Source organism: Nannospalax galili, unplaced genomic scaffold (assembly GCF_000622305.1).
Source record: "Nannospalax galili isolate Female #2095 unplaced genomic scaffold, S.galili_v1.0 scaffold359, whole genome shotgun sequence".
Taxonomy (NCBI): Eukaryota; Metazoa; Chordata; class Mammalia; order Rodentia; family Spalacidae; genus Nannospalax; species Nannospalax galili.
This window is the reverse complement of record NW_008347042.1, coordinates 403,792-412,789: the sequence shown is the minus strand read 5'-3', so window position 1 is coordinate 412,789 and position 8,998 is coordinate 403,792. Positions and strand designations below refer to the sequence as shown.

Genomic DNA, 8,998 nt, shown 5'->3' with positions numbered 1-8,998 from the left:
GCGCCACATCTATTTCATTACCCCCCCATCCTTTAAGATCTCTTCATTTTCTTTTCCAGTTCCTTTTATACTTTCTTTTTTCTTTTTTTTTTTCTGAGACAGGGTTTCCTGTAGCCCCAGCTTGCCTGGACCTGTCTAGGTAAGTTAGGCTGGCCTCCATCTCACAGAGATCCACCTGCTTCTTCTCCTGAGTGCTGGGATTAAAGGTGTGCAACACCACGGCCAGCTTCCCTTTCTACTTTCATCACACACACACACAGGCACGACACACAGACATAGACACAGACACAGACACACATATACACACACACATTAAAGAGAGAGAAAAAGCTATGTACCATTTGTCTGAGCCTGTCTTATTTTGATTAACGTAATGATCTTTAGTAGTATCTATTTTCCTGCAAATGTTATGATTTCAGTTTTCTTTATAGCTGATTAAAATACCATTCTGTGTAGGTAACTGCATTTTCTTTATCCATTTATCAGCTGATGTGATATCTAGACTGGTTCCATTTCTTAGCTCTTGTGACCAGTGTAGCAATAAACAAGTACCTCTACAATATGCTAGCTGAGAGTCCTCAGTTGTATACCCAGATGTGATATAGCTGGGTCACATGTAGTTTGGTTTTTAGTTTTCTGCTGAATCTCCAGATTAACTTCCGTAGTGTCTGCTCCTGTTTACATTCCCCGCAGTGGTATATAAGGGTTCTAGCTGAGGAGATTTCTCACTAAACTACTGAAAGAATATCCTTGTTCTTCTTAATTGCTTATAGCAAAGTCTAAGAAGAGAGAATTAAAGTTAGAATTGCTAAGTGAAAAGGAGCCAGAACTTAAAGATTTGTAAATTTCTCAGCCTGTATTTATTGGAAAAAAAAGTCTGTTCAGAAAAGATCACCAAATGTGTGACTGAATGGCAATTCAGTGGAGATGAACAAGGCTTGAAGCATGCCCTCATTATCTACCCCAGGAGGAACATGGCACGTTTGGCCTGGAGGAATAAGAAGACAGGATGAAATGAAGGAAGGCTGTTGGACTCCTTAGACCCAAGTTGGATCAGATCTATGCAACTGCCAATGTGTGCTTTTCTTTGAGCTAAGGGCTGTCTCTCTGGTTTCAAAATGTGATGTGGTGTGTGTGTGTGTGTGTGTGTGTGTGTGTGTCCCCATTACTCTGGTTTCATCAGGCACAGGGTTCTACTGGGAGTGGTAGAGGTGGGGCTGCTCAGAGCACTCATTTTGTTGGCTTTGAATAAGTAGGAAGCCATGTTGGAGAGCCCTGTGAGGCAAGGATCTGCAGATGGCCCATAGATGCTGAGGGCTCCCTCTGGCCAATAACTAGCAAAGATCCAAAGCCTCCACCATCCTATGACCATCAGGATCTGCATTCTGCCAACAGATCCTTCCCTAGTTACATCTGGGATAAGAGCAAAGGCCTAGCCAACACTTGTTTTGAGACATGCACTCGCTATATAGCTCAGGCTGGCCCTTGAACTCCTTTTGTTATTTTGTGCCAGGGTCTACCTGTAGCCCCAGCTGACCTCAGTCTCACAGAGATCCACCTGCCTCTGTCTCCCAAGTGCTGGGATTAAAGGCATGAATGCCTAGCTTGGCCTTGAACTCTTGATGCTCGTGCTTTAGCCACCAGAGTGCTTGGATTATAGGTGTGTACACCATATTCACTTGGTCAATACTAGATAGCCCAGTGAGATCCCATCCAGAAGGTGTGACTAAACCATGCCCAGATTCTTGGTCCACAGAAACTGAGACAGCATATGATTTTTAATGGTAATATTGTTGTATACCAATAGACAACATTAAAAGCCATATCCCTCTTTCCTTCCATCTTTTCCCTCTCTTCTCCAAAAATGGAACTATTCCTAAGGTGAGGGGAAGGAAATTTTCAGCTCAATCAACATCAGCCAAGGTCTTCTCTTTACTCAAGGTCTCACTCTAGTACTTTCTAGAGCCAGGATCATATTCTTGGCTCATAGCTAAGGTCCTTAAAGGTAAATTTGCTATGCTCCTCCTGGGGTGGATAACGAGGGCATGCTTCAAAGCCTTGTTCATCTCCACCGAATTGTCATTCAGCCACACCTTTGGTGCTCTTTTCTGAACAGGCTTTTATTTTTCAATAAATAGAGGCTGAGAAATTTACAAATCTTTAAGTTCTGGCTCCTTTTCACTTAGCAGATGAGTACTTATAATAGAACTCATTTTCTATTTGGAATAAACTCAAATCTTAGCTAGAAAGAAAAAATAAATTGCAATGGAATCTAACTTACATGGTTAGCTGTGACAAGTTTTAGGACTAGGTTTATACCTCAGAGTATGATTATTGATCAGATAATGGAAGAGCAGACAGAAGCAGAAGGCAGATTCCATAAGGTCCTGCCTCTGCTCAGATGGCCTCCTTCTAGAACATTCTCACCAACTTACAATAGCATCCAGTTCCTCAATGTCATTTAGGTCTACTTCAAACACTAAGGACACTCTGAAACCTTCTATATCAGTTCTAGATTTCAAGTCACTGAGATTTCATCATTCTTATAGATTAGCAAAGGAAGTTATTGATGTGTCACTGAGTTGTCTATAGGAAAACTGGGCTTTGTGTGAGGTTGATTCCAGGGCATACAAAATCATTAGCACTCTGATAAAGTTTTCCTTTACTTTAAAAAGTTTATTTGGAGCTGGAGGGATAGTTCAGGGTTAAAAGCACTGGCCGCTCTTGGAGAGGACCTGGGTTCAATTCCCAGAACCCACATGGTAGCTAACAACCATCCGTAACTCCAGTTCCAGGGGGCCTGACACTCACTTCTCACCTCCATTGGCATTGCATGACACAGGTGCACTTATACACATGCAGGCAATATACTCATATGTATAAAATAAAAATAATAAATAAAGCTTATTTCCCTTTGACTTTTCTCATAGTAATAAAAATGATTTCCTTTCACATTTTCTGAAGGAAAATACCTGTGCCCTAACGTTCCAAGCAGAGCCCTGAGATGGGCCTGCAACACTCTTTGCAGGCTTCTCCTTTTAACTAGGGGATTAGAAAGTGCTGACTGATGGAGAAATCCCCTGGGCTCCATTTGGGGATGGAATCACCTCTCTGGGAACCATATGAGTGCCCAAACTGAGATTAATTTCCACTCTACCTTCCCCACCTTCATTACCTTCATTAGCCTTTGCTTTTTTTTTATTTTTGAAGAAAATTGTAATAAGAATATAGAAATGATTAAGCAAAGGAAGTCACGCATGGTGGCACACACATTTAATCCCAGCGCTTGAGAGGCAGAAGATGGTGAATCTCTGTGAGATCAAGGTCAAGGCCAGCCTGCTCTGCATGGTGAGTTCCAGGCCAGTTGGGGCTATAGGGAGACCTTGTCTCAAAAAAACAAACAAAACAAACAAACAAAAAAATGAACAAAAAACCAAGCAAAGGATGCAGCATCTTGTAAGTTAGTATTGTTCAGCAAGTTCAGCAAAGTTAAGAGTTAGTTCCAATTTTGACTCTTCCACATTTTGTGTGTGAGTTGCTGGTACTTCTTAATTAGAATGCACACTTTAAATTTATTTGTTTATTTTCATTTTATTTATATTTATCGTGTGTGTATGTATGTGTATGCGTATGTATGTGGGTGTGAGTGCCATAGCATACATGTGGAGGTCAAAGGACAACTTCAGAGAGTTGGCTCTCTCCCTCCACCATGTGGGTCCTGGGGACGGAACTCAGGCTTTCAGGCTTGGTGGTAAGTGCCTCTACCTTCTGAGCCATCTCTCTGGCCTAAGACTGCATGCCTTTTAAATGCAAACTCTACACAGGACTCCTAAAACACTAAAACTAATGGGCACCAGCTTATTTAGGCCTTAGGCAGATCAGCCTCACAAATGTCTCACTCATACCCAACATTATTTCCTTTAAATCCCAGCTTTTAATCCCAGCACTCAGGAGGCAGAGACAGGCAGATCCCCATGAAATTCAGACAAGCCTGGTTTACATAGTGAGTCTCAAATCAGCTGGGACTACAGGGAGTCCCTGTCTCAAATATATATAAATACACACATACATAACATACATACACACACGCATGTGTAATATGGGCATGGTGGTACATATCTGCAATCTTAGTATTTGGGAGGTGGGGAAGATCAGGAGTTCAAGGCCATCCTTGGCTAAATAGTGAGTTCAAGGCCAGCTTGGGCTACTGTAGACCTTATCTCAAAAAACCTCAAATAATATATTATTATTAACTAAAATAAAACTAAACTAAGTTAATAATAATAATGGTAACAATAATTAATACAAGACAATACATGTTGGTGGTAAACTCTCAGGGTCTGCAGGGGACAGACCTGGGTTCAAATTCTGGCCCTATCACTAAGACTGTGTATTTCATAACATGTTTTCCTGTACTATAAGCTTCAGTGTTCTTATGAGGGAAATTACAGAACTGGAAAAGAAGGGGAGGGTCAAAGCACACAAAAATAGAGTTCTCCATTAAGAAATACAAAACCCCTTTAAATATAAAAAAGCCTCTTTGAGCATTTACTCATAAAAGAAAGGAGAATTAGCACCACACGGACAAAGCACTTGGTTCAGTTCTCGGCTATTATGAACTCAAAGCCTTGACACACCGTTGCTGTCATGGGTTCTGCTGCTAGTGAAAGGCCCGTTGGTGGGCACTATGGAGGACAAGCTGCCAATGCCTATCTGAAGCAAAACACAGATAACCTTTTGATCCAGTTATCCATGTATGGTAAGTTGTTTTATACACACACACACACACACACACACACACACACACAATGGTACATGTGTGGAATGGCATAATGTTACAATTATTCACTGTAGCATTATATTTGATATCAAAAGATCAGAGTCAACTGCCTATCACTGTGGAACTGGCCAAGTTGCAATGCAGCACATGGTGTCTGAGCGCATAATGGAAGATGACGAAGGTCTCTATGTATCACCATGGAAAGAATGAAAAGCCCTGATTGGTTAAATGAAATGGCAAATGGGGGAAATAGTATATATATATATATATATATATATATATATATTCAGTTGTGTGTCATGGTACAGGCCTGTAATCCTGTGATGTGGGCATGGTGAGCATGTCTGCAATCCTAGCACTTGGGAGGTAGAGGTGGGAGAATTAGAAGTTCAAGGCCAGCCTCAGCTATATAGCTATGTAGACCACTTGTGTTATATGAGACCCCATGTCAAAGAGCCAAAACCCAAAGATAGACAGACAGACACGCATGCACACAGGCACACAGGCACACACACACACACACATACACACACGCACACACATTCATATGCTTTTTATTTACATAGGGGAAGGCCAAAGGATATTTAAAGATCTGATAAAGTACTTGCTTTTCTAGAGGGTAGACAGAGAACAGAATGGAATAAGTTGTTTCACTGAACCTGTAGATTTTTCGATTTTTGAAACCTATAAATGTTTTTTGTCTATTCAAAAATGCTGAAAAAGATCCTATGCATTTCAAATGCTCTTTCCCCTCCTGCCTCTCTGGAAGTGTCAGTTGCATGCTTCTGTAGACTCATTTATCATTTATACAGTGTGTACTGTCTCCTGCCTTAGGCTGGTGGGGAGAGCTTAATGTAAAGCAAAGAGCATGCTGGGATTCAGTCAGTCAACCCTGTGTTTCATATTCAGTTCCTTCTCTTACTAGCTGTGTGACCCAGAGCAAGCTAGATCACCTCTCTGAGCTCTACATATTTTATAAGTATGAAGAATAAATTAGATGTTAATAACATGCTTAGTGCAGTACACGGAGGTTATTAAGTTCTCCTTAAATGATGGTTAATATTAAACTGTGAAATCTTAGATGTGAGGAGCTCTTTGTTACATTTTGTTTTCTTCTACTGAATCAATCTTGAGTATGCTTTGTGCAATGCAGGCCGAGGGCTGCACATGAACATGAAACAATGAGAGCACTGACATGTTTGTTTCCTGAGGGACCGCAAGGACAGAACTGTTCTTGTTTTCAACTCATAATTAGGAAGAATAGGTCCTCAACCTAGTCTCAGCACACAGGGTAGAAATCGTTGCTTCTTTCCCCCTCAAGGCATGACCTACCTTGTTTTCCAGCTTCAGCTGCAGCAACAGGACAGGACCTGTGAAATGAGGGTGCTCAGAGGCTGGGCTTCCCACCAGGAATCAACAGGAGGGAGTCAGAGGCTGAGCAGCATGAGCCTCGGGTGTTATGAGTACATTCCAGATTCTTGATACTGATGCTCAGAGCATATCATTAATTCAGCACACAATTATGAGGACCTACAGTGTACATGGCAATGCTCATTATTGTGAGAAACAAAGATCCATGAAGTCTGACTTTTGATCAAAGTCAAAACCAATTCTTCAGATATCTGTCCTATGTTTACCTTGCTGGGTCAATAAGTGGATTTCTGCAACCCCTTCTGTATCAGCTGTATCCTTCGATCCCTTCTAATTTCAGTGTTTAGATCTGAGTGTATTTATTCTGGCTTATCTGAATAAAATGCATTTAAGGACATTAACCCAAAGATACAAAGGTACTGATATTCAGATAGGAAAAGGCTTTGGGTTATGTGAAATGTGTCCAGCTTCACCCATATGCAGAAGTAACATTACAATAGCCATATCTTAGAGCAGGGAGGAGAGAGGCAGCCAATTTGTTTGCATTAAATCCCTTGTGTCTTGTCAGATAGGGGAAAAGAGATGCTATTCAGACTAATAGGTTGAGTTTGTGGCTAAGGTTTGGAGTTTGTACCCTCTCAACTTTAATCTGACATTATGACCTTTCACAAACACAAAGTTTAATGGCACTTCTAATTTTTCCCATTTGTCACTGTAAGATCATGACCATGACAGAAAGAAATGGCATAACGAACATTAAAAATCTTTTGGCTAACAACCATCAGTAACTCCAGTTCCAGGGGAATCCAATGCCCTCTTCTGACCTCTGTGGGCATTGCATGACACGGGTACACTTATACACATGTAGGCAATACAATCATGCACATAAAAAAAATCTTTAGGGGCTGAGATATGGGCCAATCAGTAAAGTGCTTGCAAGAGGACCTAAGTGTGGATCCTTAGCATCTACATAAAAGGATGGCTGTAATGGTACATGCCTGTAATACCAGCTTTGGCCAGGCACAGACAGAAGGATCCTTTGGACTTGCTGACTAGTTAGTGAGTAAGAGGTTCACTAAGAGATCCTGTCTCAAAAAATAAAATGGAGACTGATTGAGAAAGACACCTGACATAGACCTCTGCTTCCACACATGCATACATACACTCACCTCCTTCCCTCCCACACAAATAAAAGGTAATTTAAGAAATATAAGAAACTACCAGGCATCTTTAGTGCTAGAGATAAAGCTGCTTTCTATTCTGAGATAACTTGGTCAATTTCTATACAATGGATAGAAGCCAATCCAATAGATCACATATGATATGATTAATATATACAGCTGGGATAAGTCTTTTTTTCCTTCTCATTAGTAACAAATAGTAGCTGTATGTCCAGCAAATAGTGGAACTGAACAATTCACTATCCTCTCTATGATTTCCCTTCTGGTCTCCAGTACAAGGGGTGAAGGAGTTGGTCTGTCTGCTGACCCTCATGCACGTGCTCTGTACCAGTGATCAGGACCTCAGAGGCACCTCCCTGGTCATCTGGGACAGGACAAAGGCTTCAGAAAAGAAAATTAAAACCAAACCAAACAAAACACAATTCCAGGTGGAAGAGGGGAGTGGGACCTCTCTCCCATCCCTCTCTGCCTGTGCAGGGGTTTCTCCCAACATGTTAATGAAATCCTAAATACTTTCCTGCACTCTGGGAAATGAGATAGAGAGGCCCAGAGCTATGGCTTTGGATGGATGGCCAGGCTCAGGCAGCCCCTGAGTTTGATTGAAGGAGCTGTTAGTTTCCAGGCATCTCCCAAAGAGCATCCATCCTTACCTCCGTCACTGACTCACAAAGGGCAAAGCCTGCTGAGAGATCCTAGGCTCAGGACTCGGGTTGTTCATGTCATTTGCTGCAATGTTGATCCTGTCCTCTCTGTGTACTCTGCCAGCTAGAACAAAACAGCGCTGCTATGGAAACTGCAAACACCAGGCAATCCTGGCCCCTGCACTTGGCAGCCCAGCCAGGGAGAGATAATGGTTTTTGTTGTTATCTATTGGATGCTGATGCTCAGTCGGTTTTACCCTCGGGCCCTAACTAGGGACAGGCTGACACTGTACCATAAGCATTCTCTTGCCTGCCCCATAGCCTCCTGATGCAGGCCTAAGTTAACCAGTCCAGCCAGGGCACCTGATAGTTATCTTGATGACAACCTGGGGTTTTACACATCCCTGACAACCTCTGTGGTCCTTTCTCTCAGGTGACTCTGAGGGCTCACAATCATCTGCTAAACTGCTTGGCAAGCCTTAAGTTCTGTTTTTCAATACTAAATTAATACATTCTCCTGGAGATGGTTGTGGCTCATATACTTTATATTGGCATTGGGGAAGGACAGTAGCGCCCTAGAAGAGCATTCTGTCACATTCAGAGCAAGTGAGTAGGCATTTTGGTTTTGGAATGAATATAAATTATGGTCTTCTAAAGACTCATTTAGTGTGAAACAAAAGATTATGAAAACCTGTTTGTTGGCTGCAACATTTAATAAGAGGTCAGTTTTCTATATCCAACATCAACATTAGTAATGCTAGGAGAAAAGAAGCCACAGAGGTTAGATAATTGGAGGTGGAAGCCTTTCACCCCCCGTGGGTTGCCAGGTTAAATCGAACAGGCCTGGCAAGCAGGAGGTGTGGGCTAACACAGCTGTGTTTAGAATGCGCTGATGTCTTAGTCTATCTTCCCAGTATTTGTGCGTTGGAAAGAGCTTTCTGCTTGAAATATGCTGCTTTTGTGCTTGGAGAGTCCATGTGTGGGAAAAGGAAGTTATTCCACCTCTATTTCTCAGGTATCTCGGG

At 41.9% G+C, this 8,998-nt stretch overlaps 1 long non-coding RNA gene across 1 annotated transcript in view; it reads right to left on the bottom strand.

The window, feature by feature from the left end:
- Positions 1 to 8,089, bottom strand: part of LOC103742361 — an 11,126-nt gene extending 3,037 nt beyond the window's left edge. Inside the window, exons 1-2 of the long non-coding RNA XR_607622.1 lie at positions 7,983 to 8,089; positions 6,113 to 6,150 (exon numbers count right to left, since the gene is read on the bottom strand). This is a non-coding gene — a long non-coding RNA (uncharacterized LOC103742361). The remainder of the gene's footprint in view (positions 1 to 6,112; positions 6,151 to 7,982) is intronic.
- Between the last annotated feature and the right edge of the window lie 909 nt (positions 8,090 to 8,998).